The sequence below is a fragment of the Myotis yumanensis genome, unplaced genomic scaffold (genome assembly GCF_028538775.1).
Source record: "Myotis yumanensis isolate MYYU_CA2020_CCGP unplaced genomic scaffold, mMyoYum1.0.hap1 SCAF_17, whole genome shotgun sequence".
Classification (NCBI taxonomy): Eukaryota; Metazoa; Chordata; class Mammalia; order Chiroptera; family Vespertilionidae; genus Myotis; species Myotis yumanensis.
Genome location: NW_027223768.1, coordinates 18,172,702 through 18,188,456, shown reverse-complemented (window position 1 = coordinate 18,188,456; position 15,755 = coordinate 18,172,702). Strand labels below are relative to the sequence as shown.

Sequence of the window (15,755 nt, the reverse complement as noted above, 5' to 3'; positions counted from 1 at the left end):
TGCCTCCCATACTGCTGCTTTGCTGAGCAGACCCAACCTGAACTTTATATAAATCAGGCAGGAAGCCTCCATGAACAGACACAGAAAAACATTGTAGGGTTTTAAATAATAGATGTGAACTTCTTCGAGTTAGATAGCCTTTCCCAAAATGTGCTTCTCAGCACCCCAGGCCCAAAAGTTGCTACAAAGAAAAACTGGGGCTCCTATAGGCATGGAGGCTCCATGTCTCCAGGGTCCACCCTATGGCTGGTGCATGGGAGGGCTCCATAATACACACATGTTGAGTGAATCGCAGAGAAAACTGTGCAGCCTTGTTTATCCAATGTGGCTTAGACACAGTCTACCACAGAGGCCACCTGACCTGTGGGGACAGTGGGTCTGCAGCCCTGAGGCTTAGGTAGCACCGCATCCAGGCAGGAAATGAATGGTGTTTTCAAGATTCCTCTCCATCAAATGAGAAAACATAGTTTCACCGCAAGCTCACATTTTTGTTTAGAAAGAAAGCCTTCTATCTCCTGCATTAAAATGCTGGGGAGGATAACAATGCCTTGGTACACAAGAAGATAGAGAGAGAGAGAGAGAGAGAGAGAGAGAGAGAGAGAAAGAAGGAGAGAGAGAGAGACCTTACACCTAGCCTAAAGGCAGAAACTGAAGCCAACAGACATTCCTGTGAAAGAGGTCACCTACCTAAGAGCTCTATGGCCAAGCAATGTTCTCAGATGATCTAGAACCGTTGTCGGCAAACTGTGGCACTCGAGCCACATGCGGCTCTTTGGCCCCTTGAGTGTGGCTCTTCCTAAGCCTTAGGAGTACCTTAATTAAGTTAATAACAATGTACCTACCTATATAGTTTAAGTTTAAAAAATTTGGCTCTCAAAAGAAATTTCAATTGTTGTACTGTTGATATTTGGCTCTGTTGACTAATGAGTTTGCCAACCACTGATCTAGAATAAGTGAGGGTTCCCACCACAAAGCTAAAGTATAAAACGAGTCTGTCTGACTCAACAGACACAGCAGCCTAAGGCTCACATGGACACAGAAGCACAGAAAAGAAGAGGACAGAAGGCAAGACGGCCCCTAGACCCTTTCTCAGAGTCTGCCACTTGCTGCATGAGTGACAGTGTGGACTTGGGCAGCTCCAATATACATGAGAAAAAAAAAAAGAAAAAATGGGGGAAGTGACACTGGGTGACATTCTTCATGAGAGAGATGAGTAATACTGTCAAAAAGTGCATGGTCTGCTGCCCCTACAGATGTTAGTGTGACATTCCCCACCGAAACAGTGAGCCAGCAACAAATAGCAAATGTCAGAGAAAACAAATCTCTTACAGTTGGGTGACTCCTCGGCTAAGGCTCCGCAGGGAGGAGGCCCACTGAGAACATAGAGGTGGTGGAAGTCACACCACGAAGGCCCTGGGGTACTGACACAGGCACTATAACTGATCATTCCATGGTGCCAGGATCATGCTAAGGTGGTTTTATAAAATAAATTAAATTTATTGGGGTAACAATGATTAATAAGATTATATAGGTTTCAAGTGTACAATTCTATGATACATCATCTGTATATTGCATTGTGTGCTTACCACCCAAAGTAAAATCTTCCATCACCATATATTTGACCCCCTTTATCTTTTACTATCCCCACTCCCCTTCCCTCTGATAACCACCATACCGTGTCTGTGCTTATGAGTTTTTGTTTGTTTTTCTTGTTTGTTCATTTGTTGCTTTGTTTTATATCCCACATTTGAGTAAAATCATATGGTTCTTTATTTTTTCTGTCTGGCTTATTTCACTTAGCATGATAAGGTTAAAAAAAACTTTATCTCATTTCAACAAACATCAAGGGCAGCCACAATCAAGGATGCCACTTGCATGTCCCCTTCTGCTGCGGCTCTGAGTCATACACAGCTCTGGCCTCATGCACCCTGAATGTGACAAAACCAAACCTGGGGCCTGGAGGATAGCAAAGCTGCAGCTGCTATTGGAATTTTGTCAAGTCAGGGCTTCATTCATACCATGCAGTCAATAATCCTGCTGTCCTCACCACCACCAGCACCACCACAATTCCCTTCCTTGTCCCCAAACTGAGTACACAAGCAGAGACACGAGTTAGAAAACTAAGATGGACTTATTCTACTATTACTCACTGAACAGATCCACAGTGCTTATAGTATGTATGGGGCATATAGTAAATTAAATACCTGTTAAATTATTACTTGCTGTTGAATGAAACTAGAGTAGTCTTCCCTAGGACAGTGGTCGGCAAACTGCAGCTCATGAGCCACATGCGGCTCTTTGGCCCCTTGAGTGTGAGTCTTCCACAAAATACAGACTTTTGCACATGGGCCACGAAGTTTCAATCGCGCTGTACATGCGGCCCTCACGTGGTATTTTGTGGAAGAGCCACACTCAAGGGGCCAAAGAGCCGCAGTTTGCCGACCACTGCCCTAGGAGGTAAGATGGGTAACAAATCACTTACAGCTTGGTCAAGGTTTTTACATTTATATAAATAGATGAGGTGCAGAGATGAGCCCCATGAACGAGCTTCTGGAGGAATCTGTAGGTTTTTTTGTGTGTTTTGATGAACTCCTTGTTGCTGCGAATCAGGGATCTCTAGGTTGCATATGTTGTTCTTAGAGGATCTTCCTTCCCATGAGCACCTGGCTGCAGACGTGTTAGAATATTGCTACTTTACACAGCAAGATGGGAAGGGACTGAGATCCTGGCATGAAGCAGGAATCTTAGAAGAGCTGTAACAGGGACAGATACTTAGTGGTCTCAGTCTCCCTCCCATGAAAATCCTTTACCTCACTTGATACCTAACAAATCTGTGATTTCAGCTTCATTTCACTGGTGTCAAAGGCATAGCCTCATTTTCTCCTCTTTCTTGTCACCATCACCCAGTGATTGTTCCTTCCCTTCTCCCCCATCTTCACCCTTTCCCATCATTTGACCTAGAGTTGCCTCAACTATTCCTTCACAATAAAATATTATTACACTTTTCTCCTTTCTGGCCTTTTCAAGGTCCCCATTTTTTCTCCTATCCTGTACATTCCCCATTCTCCTGCTTGTTCATCTTTACTTCACACACTCATTCTTATTCATCCAATTTGACTTTTGTATGTGCTTTTCTTGTGGAATTACTCATATTTGTTCTCACTTTCTTCCCACCTCCCTCCCTTTTTGTAACCTTTATTCCTTCTACAATTGCACTTCCTTGTTCTTTTCTTTGTGTTATTCTTACTCTTCCCCCCTCCCCAAATTATATAAAGTTTGGCTTCTACATTCTTACCAGGAGTACTGGTTAATAGTGAGGATTTTTTTCAATAGATGGAGTTACACATATGTTGATATATATGCAATTTGATATGTATGCTATTTTGTTGTATTGACAACAAGCTTCAAAACTTCATATGTCAAATTTCCTGAAGGTGTTAACATCATAAATATTTTTACGCTTAAAAATGTCGAATTTCATGCCAAAAAAAGAGCATTTGCGGGAAGTTTTAATTCATTACTTTATTTTGAAGAAAAGTGCTGCTGAAAGTTATCGTATACTTCAGGAACCTTATGGTGAACATGCTCTATCTCAAGATACTTGTGAACCCTGGTTTAAACGCTTTAAAAGTGATGATTTCTATGTGAAAGACAAAGAACGTCCAGGTCAACCAAAAAAGTTTGAAGACCAACAGTTACAAGCATTATTGGATGAAGATGCGTGTCAAACTCAAAAACAACTTGCAGAAAGACTAAACGTTGCTCAGCAAACCATTTCCGATCGTTTACAAGCAATGGGAAAGATTTTAAAGGAAGGGAAATGGGTGCCACATCAACTGAACGAAAGATAAATGGAAAACCGAAAAATCATCAGTAAAATGTTGCTTCAACGGCATGAAAGAAAGTCTTTTTTGCATCAAATTGTGACTGGCAATGAAAAGTGAATTTAATTTGAGAATCCCAAATGCATAAAATCATGGGTTGATCCAGGTCAACCATCAACATCAACTGCAAGGCCAAATCGCTTCAGAAAGAAGACAATGCTCTGCATTTGGTGGGATCAGGAAGATGTGGTGTATTACAAGCTTCTAAAACCAGGTGAAACCATTAATATTGATCACTACAGACAACAAATAATCAATTTGAACCACGCTTTGATTGTGAAACAACCAGAATGGGCCAGAAGACACGGCAAAGTAATCATGATACCACACCATCACACACTTCAAAACCAGTTAAAGACACGTTAAAAGATCTCACCTGGGAAGTATTAACCCTCCGGCTGTATTCACCAGACCTTGCTCCTTCAGATTACCACTTGTTCCGATCAATGGCACATGCACTTTCTGAGCAGCACTTCGAAACGTACAAAAAAGTGGAAAATTGGGTCTCTGAATGGTTTGCCTCAAAACAAGAGAAGTTCTATTGGGACGGTATCTACAAATTACCTGAAAGATGGGGGAAATGTGTAGCTAGCAATAGACATTACAGTGGGGCCTTGACTTATGAGTTTAATTCATTCCGTGACGGAGCTCGTAACTCAAATTACTCATATGTCAAATCAAAAAGTGAATGAGTGAGACACGTGATGTTGGGCTGATGTTGTGGCGTTCACTGTGACGTTTGCTGTGCCAACTAGCGGTGGGGTATCTGAAGCTGGCTCGTAACCCGAATTTTAGCTCGAACCTCAAAGCAGAAAATCAGCCAAGAGATGGCTCATATCTCGAAAAACTCGTTAGTCAGGACACTCGTAAGTCAAGGCCCCACTGTACTTTGAATAAAGCACTTTTTGATGTTTCTCTTGAAATTATCGTGTTTTCTTTGATTACAAAATTCGAATTATTAACTGGTACACCTGGTATTTAGGAGGAAATGCTATAGTTTGTAAATTTCCACTACTCGTATCCTTGGATTTTTATCTCAGATCCTTTTGGCCTTCTTCTAGAGTTTTTATAGACCAAATTAATGCATAGCAAAATCTCCTGGTTTCAAGCTTCCTTTCTTCACCTGTAACTTTATCCACTATAGTAAAGGAACACACATAAGCCCTAGTAGGTTAGAAAGGACACCCATCCCCAGAGAATCACCACTATTGTAACCTATATGCACTCCTGGTGCACGACATTCGTGCACTTGGAGGGGGGTCCCTCAGCCCGGTCTGTGCCCTTTAGCAGTCCAGGAGCCCTTGAGGGATGTCTGACTGACGGCTTAGGCCCGTGGGGAGTGGGCCTAAGCCGCCGTCAGACATCCTCAAAGGCGGGAGAGGCTCCACCAATGCCACTGCGCTCGCCAACCATCAGCCCAGCTTGTGGCTGAGCAACGCTTCCCCTGTGGGACCACAGTGACCACCAGGCAGCAGCTCCTGCATTGAGCATCTGCCCCCTGGTGGTCAGTGCACATCAAAGCAACTGGTTGTTCCATCATTTGGTCAATTTGCATATTACCCTTTTATTATATAGGAAGGAGGATAGCAGTTTTTCATTAAAAATTTCACCTAATGCCTGTTGAGTGTCACTCCATACACTAGGAGGTTGCTGATTCAATTCCTGGTCAGGGTACATGTCGGGCTTGCAGGCTCCATCCCCAGTAGGGGATGTGCAGGAGGCAGCTGATCAATGTTTTTCTTCTGTGGATATTTCTATATCTCTCTCTTACTCTTCCTTCCTCTCTCTGAAATCAATAAAAACATTTTAAAAAACACCCATGTGACTCCCAAGGTTTGTTGTTATTTTACCTGACTCTGCTCATTTCGCAATGAAAGCACTATTCTTGGGGCATTTGCTGAAAACAATCTGGTAATTGTTTAACATTGCAGGGGCCTGTAGCAGTGATATCAGCTGGAGCAAATAAGAAGCTGTTCAGAAAATCTGGAGAAGGGGGCTTTGAAAATATCCAACATATTCCTAAGGGTCTAGAACAGCTGTGGGCAAACTACGGCCCGTTGGAAATGAATAAAACTAAAAAAAAAAAAAAAAAAGACCGTACCCTTTTATGTAATGATGTTTACTTTGAATTTGTATTAGTTCACACAAACACTCCATCCATGCTTTTGTTCCAGCCCTCCGGTCCAGTTTAAGAACCCATTGTGGCCCTCGAGTCAAAAAGTTTGCCCACCCCTGGTCTAGAAAGATGCTCACATTTGAGAGCTATGTGCATGTCAAAGAAAGACATTAAAAAAAGCTCTAATCTCTCAACTCTATACTAGAAGCTCTGCATAAGCAGGAAGAAAGGGCTATTGCAGAGCTGTAAACTTCCAGAGTGCTTAAGGCCTGCCCCAAGACACACACAGAACTTCCCAGTGAAGGGTAAGAAACTTACTGAGTCAATGAATTTAAGGAAATTTCCATTTAAACTTTAGTTGATTATTAAGCTAAGTAACAGAGACATCGCTGACCTCACACAACAAAGAATACAGGCTTTATAGAATTAAGTCAGTAAAGTTAATAAGCAAATTGCAGCAGCAGCAACAAACAGAAACAAAATAACAACCAACAACTAAGGGATAAGAGAGTCTAATTTCCATAATTGCTAATTTATATTATTTAAATGCCTAATATTCACCAAAAAATTAAAATACATGCCAAGAAACACTTCCATGTGAACCAATTGGTATATGCTGTCAAGAAATATCCAGAGAGAGATTCCCAATACAAATAAGGCCAAAGTCTCTCATGCCTGGTGGCTAATGTGGTAGCATTCAACTCTGATTTTAATATGGAGTCATTTCTTACTTCCTTTGGGAAATTTATGAAGCTGATTGCTGATCATAGACCTAACAATTTGGAAACCATCATCAGACCCCAAGGTCCAGGTTACTTATTTTTTTATCAGGTTTCCCAATGTGAGCAGATTCAGGCTGAAGCAAAAAAACAAACAAACAAAAAAACCATTTACAGAAGATATGCAGCCTTAAAGGAAAAAGGCAGTGGTGGTCCATTCCTGGTTCTCCCTTTCCAACAGGAACAGAGAGGTGCTGAGAATGTACTGAAGAATGTTGACACAGAGTCCGTACCCTGGGATGCTTCACAACAAGAAAACCTGGGTAGCTACTTAATATAATTTAAAATGTATACAGCATAGGAAATACAGTCGATAACATTGTAATAACAATATTGCATTGTGGGGCGCAGTTACGGTGTTTTGGCCAGGTTCAAGCCTCGGACTAATCACAGGACAGGGTCCTCTCATTGCCACATGCAAGTCCCAGCTGGAGGGCAGGGCCCTCCCAGCATAATTATAGCCAACGGCTGTGGTTGTAAGCTTGAACCTATGGTCCAAACACGTAGCCCCACGTGCCTTGTGATAGAGTTCGGGTGCATGTAGTTGAGTGAGGATAAAACTCACGAGAGTGCTGTAAACCACGTGATCACGCCCCTACTTTGCCTCGTGGCATCTACACTAATAAAAGAGAAACATGGTAATTGGCGTACGACCGCTACCCTTCCCATTGGCTAATCAGCGTATCCTTATGCAAATTAACTGTCAGCCAAGATGGCGGCCGGCAGCCATGCACTGAAGCGAGCAGGGAGACTTGCTTCCTCCAGGAACTGCAGACTCCAATGTTCCCCGCCTCACTTGCCGGCCTCTCAACTGCAACTCTAAGCAACTATCACTATGTTGCAAATAAGAAGTTAAACAAAACTGGCTTTCAGTCAGCCCCGGACCGCAACATTGTATCCATGTTTTCAGCAGCGAGGCCTCAGAGCTAAAGCTGGCCCAGAATAAAAAAAAAAAAAAAAGAAAACAAGGAGCGGTTGGGAGCTTTTAGTCAACTGCCAGTGGGAAAACAGCCCTCAGCCCCTCAGCCAGCCTGGCCAGGCACCCCAGTGGGGACCCCCACCCTGATCCAGGACACCCTTCAGGGCAAACCAGCCAGCCCCCACCCATGCACCAGGCCTCTATTCTATATAGTAAAAGGGTAATATGCCTCCCGGCACCGGGATCAGCGGAGCAGCGAGGCTTCCGGCACCGGGATCAGCGTGACAGGGGGCAGCGCCCAAACCCCCTGATCAGCCCTGCTCTGTGCCTGATAGGGGGGGAGCTCCCCAATCCCCCGATTGCCCTGCGGCTCTGTGTGTGACAGGGTGCAGCGCATCAACCCCCTGATCGGCCCTGCTCTGTGTGTGACAGGGTGCAGCGCCCCAACCCCCCACCCCCACGGGCCCTGCTCTGTGTGTGACAGGGTAGAACCATAACCTCTCCATCGGTCCTGCCCCGAGTGTGACAGTGGTGGCGCCCCAACCCCCGGATCGGCCCTGTTCTGTGGGTAATAGAGGGTGGCGCCCCAACCCCCCTCCACGGGCCTTGCTCTGTGTGTGACAGGGTAGAGCCATAACCTCCCCATTGGCCCTGCCCTGAGTGTGACAGGGTGCAGCGCCCCAACCCCTTGATCCACCCTGCTCTGTGTGTGACAGGGGGCAGTGCCCCAGCTCCCCTATCGGCCCTGCTCTGTGCGTGACAGGGGGTGGCGCCGCAACCTCCCCATTGACCCTGCCTTGAGTGTAACAGGGGGCGGTGCCCCAACCCCCCAATCAGTCTATCCTGAGCGTGACTGAGGGTGGCATTGCAACCTCCCAATCCGCCCTGCTCTGTGCATGATGGGGCGGCGCCCCAACTCCCCAATCGGCCCTGCTCTGAGCCGGACCAGGGGCTGCACTTAGGGATTGGGCCTGCCCTCTGCCACCCGGGAGCAGGCCTAAGCCAGCAGGTCGTTATCTCCCGAGGGGTCCCAGACTGTGAGAGGGCACAGGCCGGGCTGGAGGACCCCCCCCCCCCCGCCCCGAGTGCACAAATTTTTGTGCACCGGGCCTCTAGTCTGCTATAAAATAAAGACACGGCTTGTGGGCGCTGTGGTTGTCTCCTCATCAGGGAGGCAGCGTCCCACCGAGACCCAGCTATTATTCTCTTGTCTGTCTTTCCTTAATCCTTTCACCCACGCCCCCCCCCCCCCACCCCACCAGTTGGGATCACCCTTGGTCGTGCTGGCGTGGCACATTGCATGGTGTTAGATGGGTAGACTTATTGAGGTGATCCCATCAAAAGTTTTATAGCCGAAATCGGTTTGGCTCAGTGGATAGAGCATCAGCTTGTGGACTGAAAGGTCCCAGGTTCGATTCCGGTCAAGGGCATGTACCTGGGTTGCAGGCACATCCCCAGTAGGAGATGTGCAGGAGGCAGCTGATCGATGTTTCTAACTCTCTATCTCTCTCCCTTCCTCTCTGTAAAAAATCAATAAAATATATTTTTAAAAAAAAGTTTTATAAATGTTGAATCACTATGTTATACACCTAAAACTAGTATAATATTGTATGTCAACCATAATTTTTAAAAAATTTTAATGTTTAACCTATCAGATAATTCAAGATAATTTCCCATCATGGGGAAAATAAACAAAATCCATGAGACACTCTGGTTGGAGTTGATGATCAACAAAGACATTTGCACATTGTCTGGCCTCATAGGTGGGAAGAAGATAAAGATCCAGAGTGTTGTTTTAAGGTATTAATGCATCTTAAGGACTTAGGACTCAATTTCCATTTATCTGTCCTTGGAGAAACTTTCACAGATGTCCCAGGTTAGAAGTTGTGTAATGAGGTTTTTATCCACTTTGTCCCAGAGATTTGGTTTATCCAAAATATTTCCAGTTGAAAATCCGTATTCTATACTTGAACAGCTTTCAAAAAGACTCCAGAATGTCTTCAAGAAATCAGATATTATAAGACAATATCTCTAGAAGGGTGACATGACTCCCTTTTCTTGGACAGCCCTACATGGTAAATTCACATCTCTGCTTACAATAGAATCTAAAAAAGATCTGTGACAGATGGGGCTAAATCACAAACTTACAGCCTAAGACAGAATCTGTATAACTTTTCAGAGTTTGCCCATATTTACCTTATCAGAGAGGAAAGAAAAACTGCAGAAGAAACTAAGCCTGGTTGCCTGTCACAGCTGATACAGAGCCACCCATCACAAACCTGTGGCAGCTTCACATCTCCAGTCCCTAGTACCACCCCAACTCAAATTAAAAACAGATTCCTAGATATGTTCTGATGGTTACACATGTCTCAGCATCACGTGGAGGAGACTGTTAAAAAAAGCAAAACACAAAATCATGTGGCCAGTTATGTAACTACATTCATGACTCCCATATGTAGTATCAATTTGAATTTCCATTTGAATTGGTTTTTATTCTTTGTACTGAATGACATGTGACTGAATTATTTCTTTTCACCACCACAACGGCAGCCAAACTGCATCTTCAAATACTTGTACTTGGCTGGGTGTCCACCTAGGTTGCCAGGTGATCATCAGAGCCTTGAGTGTCCTCAGAGGGCCACAGAGACTGAAAGAAGAATCTAGATCAGTGGTTCTCAACCTTCTGGCCTTTTAAATACAGTTCCACATGTTGTGACCCAACCATAACATTATTTTCGTTGGTACTTCATAACTGTAATGTTGCTGTTATGAATCGTAATGTAAATATCTGATATGCAGGATGGTCTTAGGTGACCCCTGTGAAAGGGTGGTTCAACTGCCAAAGGGGTCGCGACCCACAGGTTAAGAACTGTTGATCTAGATGCTACCAAACTAATTGAGCAGGCATCTCAGAACTGATTGCAGTCAAAGGGCTACTTTTGCACTTTTCCTTTAGCAAATTAATGACTCTGGCACAGGGGATTTAAGTGAAGGTATTAATAAGCATCCACAAAATTACATATACATTTAATTTATTTTTAAGAAAGTTGCAAGGTAAAAGAGCTGTAATTTGGAGACACATAGGAAATACATTCAGTGGGACAATCTCACCCATAAAATGAACACTGAGATACTTGTTTTAATTTTTGCCTAGAAGTAAAGATAGAGATCAAAGTATTTCTTTAAATATGGTAATCATGATAGTAATATCCCTCATAAATATCTGCATCTAGTTGCAAATATAATCTTTTCAAAATAAATCACTTATGACTCCAATAGCCAAGCTCCTGTATTTGTTGATATAAAGATGTTCTGAATGGATAAAAGGTTATAAAATAATTTTTTAAGAAAGTGCCCATTACAATTTAAATAAAAGAAAGGTGGCTACCCTAACCAGTTTGGCTCAGTGGATAGAGCGTCAGCCTGCGGACTCAAAGGTCCCAGGTTCGATTCCGGTCAAGGGCATGTGCCTTGGTTGTGGGCACATACCCGTAGGGAGTGTGCAGATGAATTGATGTTTCTCTCTCATCGATGTTTCTAACTCTCTATCCCTCTCCCTTCCTCTCTGTAAAAAATCAATTAAAAATATATATTTTTTTAAAAGGTGGCTATTGCAAGTCTTCAATACTCCCTTTTCAGTAATGGGTATAGCAACAGACACAAACAAGAAATTAGAAGTCTTAAATAAAACTATAAACCACATAGACCTATTAAAAATCTATAGAATACTCCTTCACCACCCTACTATCAATAGAAGAAAATACATATTTTTCTCAAGCAAACATGGAGCAGTCTACAGGATACACCATAAGATAGGTAAAAAAAACAAGTCTCAATAAATTTAAGAGGTTGAAATCATACCAAATATGTTTTCAGACCATAATGGAATAAAATTAGAAACCAATAATAGCAGGAAATTTGAAAAAAATGACAATATGTAGAAATTAAACAATGCTTTCCCAAATAAATAATGGGTCAAAAAAAGGAAATACAAAGGTAATTAGAGAATACTTGGAGATGGAATGAAAGTGAAAGACAATATACCAACACTTATGGAATGCAGCTGAAGTAGTGCCTGGGGAAAATTTATAGTTGCAAATGTCTATATTAAAATAATAAAGCATCAATAATCTAACTTTCCACCTTAAAAAACTAAGAAAGTTAGAGCAAATTATATGAAAAGCACACCAAAGAAATAAAATAGTAAAAATCAAAATAGAAATAAACAAAATAGATATTAGAAAAACAACAGAAAAACTCAATTGAAACCAAAAACTAACTCTTTGAAAATATCAACAAAATTGACAAACATTTAGCTAGACTAACAAAGAAAAAAAAGACAAGTCTAAATTACTAAAATAAGGAATTAAAGAGAAAATATCATTACCAACTGTAGAGAAATAAAAGGATAATAAGGAAACAATTATATGCCTACACATTAGATAACTTAAATGAAATGGATAAATTCTTAGAAAGACAGAAACTACAGAGATTGACTCAGAAGAAATTGATAACATGAATGGACCCAAGCCAAGATTGCTTTACTGGTGAAATCCACAAAAGGTTTAAGGAATGATTAATACTAACCATTCATAAACTCTTCCAAAAGACAGAAAAAGAGGAAACAATTTCCATTTCATTCTTTGAGGCTAGTGTAACCCAAAGCAAATACAGAATAAGACATCACAAGAAGAAAAAAATTATGGACTAATATCCCTCAGTAACAGAAAATCAAAAATATTCAACATAATGCTAGCAAAACAACTTCGGCAACACTTAAAGAGAATCACATACCATGACAAAGTGGTATTTATGCACTCAAGGTTGGTTTAGCATAATAAACAATGTACTATGTCATATTAATAAAATTAAGGCAAAAACTAGATGATCATCTCACCTCATGCGGAAAACACATTTGAAAAAATCCAACACCCATTCCTAATCAAAATATTCAACACACTATAAATGGAACTTCCTTGATCTGATAAAAAAACAACAAACAAAAACATCCAAGGCCCAGCCAGTGTGGCTTAATGGTTGCGAATTTACCCATGAACCCGTGACCTTGTGGTTCATGGGTAAATTCACAACCATTGAGCCACAAGGTCACCGGTTCAATTCCAGATCAGGGCATATGCCTGGGTTTTGGGATCCCCAATAGGGGGCATGCAGGAGGCAGCCAATTGATGATGTTTCTCTCTCATCAATGTTTCTATCACTCTATACCGCTGCCTCTTCCATCTTTCTCTAAAAAAATCAATAAAAACATCTATTTTTTAAAAATCTATGAAAAACCCACAGGTAACATTATAATTAACTAGAGGCCCAGTGCACGAATTCGTGCATGGGTGGGTTCAGGCTGGCCCAGCCCCAATCAGGGCCACGGGCAATTGACTGGCGGGCCCCACCCCCAATTGGGGTTTGACTGCTGACTGGGGATGGAGCTGGCCATGGGGAGGGGCTGTGAGTGGTGGGCCGGCCTGCCCCACCCCCAAATGGGGTGGGAGGTACTGATCAGGGGCCAGGGGCCAGTGGCCTGGGCGAGGGGCCATGGGTGGTTGGCCAGCCAGCCCTGCCCCTGATTGGGGTGGGTGGGGGGGCCAATCTGGGGTGGGGATGGCGGGGAGGGGCTGCAGGAGGTTAGCTGCCCAGCCCCACACTCTATTGGGGTGGAGTGGTGTGATCAGGGGTGGGCCAGCTGGGGGGAGCAGCTGCCAGCCTATTGTGGTGGGGTAGGCTGATCAGGGGCGGGGCTGGCTGGGGGGAAGGGAGTGGGAGTTTGGCCAGCCAGCCAGCTCTTGATCAGGGTGGGAGAGTCCCATCAGGGGCAGGCTAGCAGGGGGGAGGGGCCGAGAGGTTGGCTGGCCGGCCCCACCCCCTGATCAGGCAGTTCACTGGCCACAGTGAGCATCATAGGGACCAATCATTACGGGTCGTTATAGCCGTTATGGTCACTGGCTTTTTATATAGAGAGATGGTAAAATGTTGAGTGTATGCCCTAACCCAGTGGTCGGCAAACTGCGGCTCGAGAGCTACATGCAGCTCTTTGGCCCCTTGAGTGTGGCTCTTCCACAAAATACTGACTTCTGCACATGGGCTACGAAGTTTCAATCGCACTGTACGTGCACGCCCGCATGTGGTATTTTGTGGAAGAGCCACACTCAAGGGGCCCAAGAGCCGCATGTGGCTCGCAAGCCACAGTTTGCCAACCACTGCCCTAACCAGTCTGGCCCAGTGGATAGAGCATCAGCCTGCGATCAAGGGTCTCAGGTTTGATTTCGGTCAAGGGCATGTACCTTGGTTGTGGGCACATCCCCAGTAGGGAGTGTGCAGGAGGCAGCTGATGATGTTTCTAACTCTCTATCCCTCTCCCTTCCTCTCTGTAAAAAAATCAATGAAATATATTTTTTTTAAATGTTGAGTGCTTTATCCTTACAATGAGGAACAAAATAAGGACGTGCTCTCACCGCTTCTATCCTGCAGTACACCAGAGGTTCTATCCTGGCAATTGGAAAAGAAAAAGAACAGGAACCCAAATTAGAAAGGAAAAAGTAAAGCTGTCTATTTGCAAGTGACATAATCTTGTTTATAGATAATCCTAAGGAGCCCGTGAAAAAGCTACCAGAATTTATAAACAAGTTCAGAAAATTTGTAGGATACAAGACAAATATACAAATATCGACTGCATTTCTATACACTAACAATAAATAATCTGAAAAAGAAATTAAGAAATAATTCTATTTATAGTAGTATCAAAAGAGTAAACTATTAGGAGTATATTTAACAAAAGTGCAAGACTTGTACATTGAAACAACAAAACACTGTTGAAAGTCATAAAAAGACACAATAGAAAGGCAGCCCATGTTCATGGATCAGAAGAATCAATTCAGTACAAAGGACAGAAATGGATTCAACCAAGTTGACCTATAGATTCCTTAACTGATCTAAAGATTCAATACAATGTCTATCAAAAACACAGCTTTTTTTTTTCTTTTCAGAAATGAACAAATTAATTCAGGAAATTCATGCGGAAATGAAAATGAACTAGACTAGCCAATGCAATCATCAAAAAGAAGACAAAAAGAAGAACAAAGCTGGAGGACTCAACACTTCACAATTTCAAAACTCCCTACAAAGCTACAGTAACCAAGGCAGTGTATTGGCATTAGAATAGAAATATAAATCAATGGAATAAACTTAAGAGTACAGAAATAAACTTTTACATTTGTGATCAACTGATTTTTTTTTTACAAGGGTATCATGACAACTAAGGGAAAAGAATATATTTAACAAAAGAAATACAAGACTTGTACATTGAAACAACAAAATAAAACAGAATAAGTTTTTCAAAAAATAAGGCAGATGTGTGGTTTCCAGGGACTGGGAGCAAGGAAAGAATGGGAAGTGACTGCTAATAGGTCATTACTTTGGGGGTGATAAGAATATTCTGGAATCGGATAGTGGTGACAGTTACAAAGCTCTATAAATATACTAAAAACCACTGAATTTTACACTTTAAAAGTATATTTTGTGGTATTTAAATATATGATTAAAATTGTTATTGAAAAACCTATCAGAAAATGTATAACTGGCAAAAAATGGTCACCCTTCACTCTCACCCACACAGTCCCCTGCAATGCTCTGAGCTCCCTCTCCCTCCTTTTTCCTCCCCAGCTGTGTTTTCCTTCCTCTCTGACCTTTCCCCTCCCCCTCTCTCACTGGAATCAGAAAGCCCTTGGCTGCACCCCTTGCTTTGCATATGAACATTGCATCCTCTGGAAAGGGGACCATCCCAGGGAGGAGTGAGATCCAGGCCAGGGGATCTACGGGGATCAGGGGCCTCTCTAAGGCCCTTTGGGGCTTTCTATCCTAAGAGGGGAAAGGGTGGCTATAGGTTCTCAAACTCTGGGATTCCCCACCTTCCCTGGGACTTCCTAACCCACAGCTTAACTTCAGACCCTTTCAACCTAGGCTTTCTTCTTCCCATGCTCTCTTCCTCTCTCCCCAGTCCCCCATCACATTGTCCTCTTCTCCAACCTCTCCTCTACTCACCCTGA

The 15,755-nt window shown here is 43.0% G+C and overlaps 1 pseudogene; it reads left to right on the top strand.

Moving 5' to 3' along the window:
- The first annotated feature begins 6,546 nt into the window (after positions 1–6,546).
- Positions 6,547–9,820, top strand: LOC138996147 (tRNA-queuosine alpha-mannosyltransferase-like; annotated as a pseudogene).
- The last annotated feature ends 5,935 nt before the right edge of the window (positions 9,821–15,755 follow it).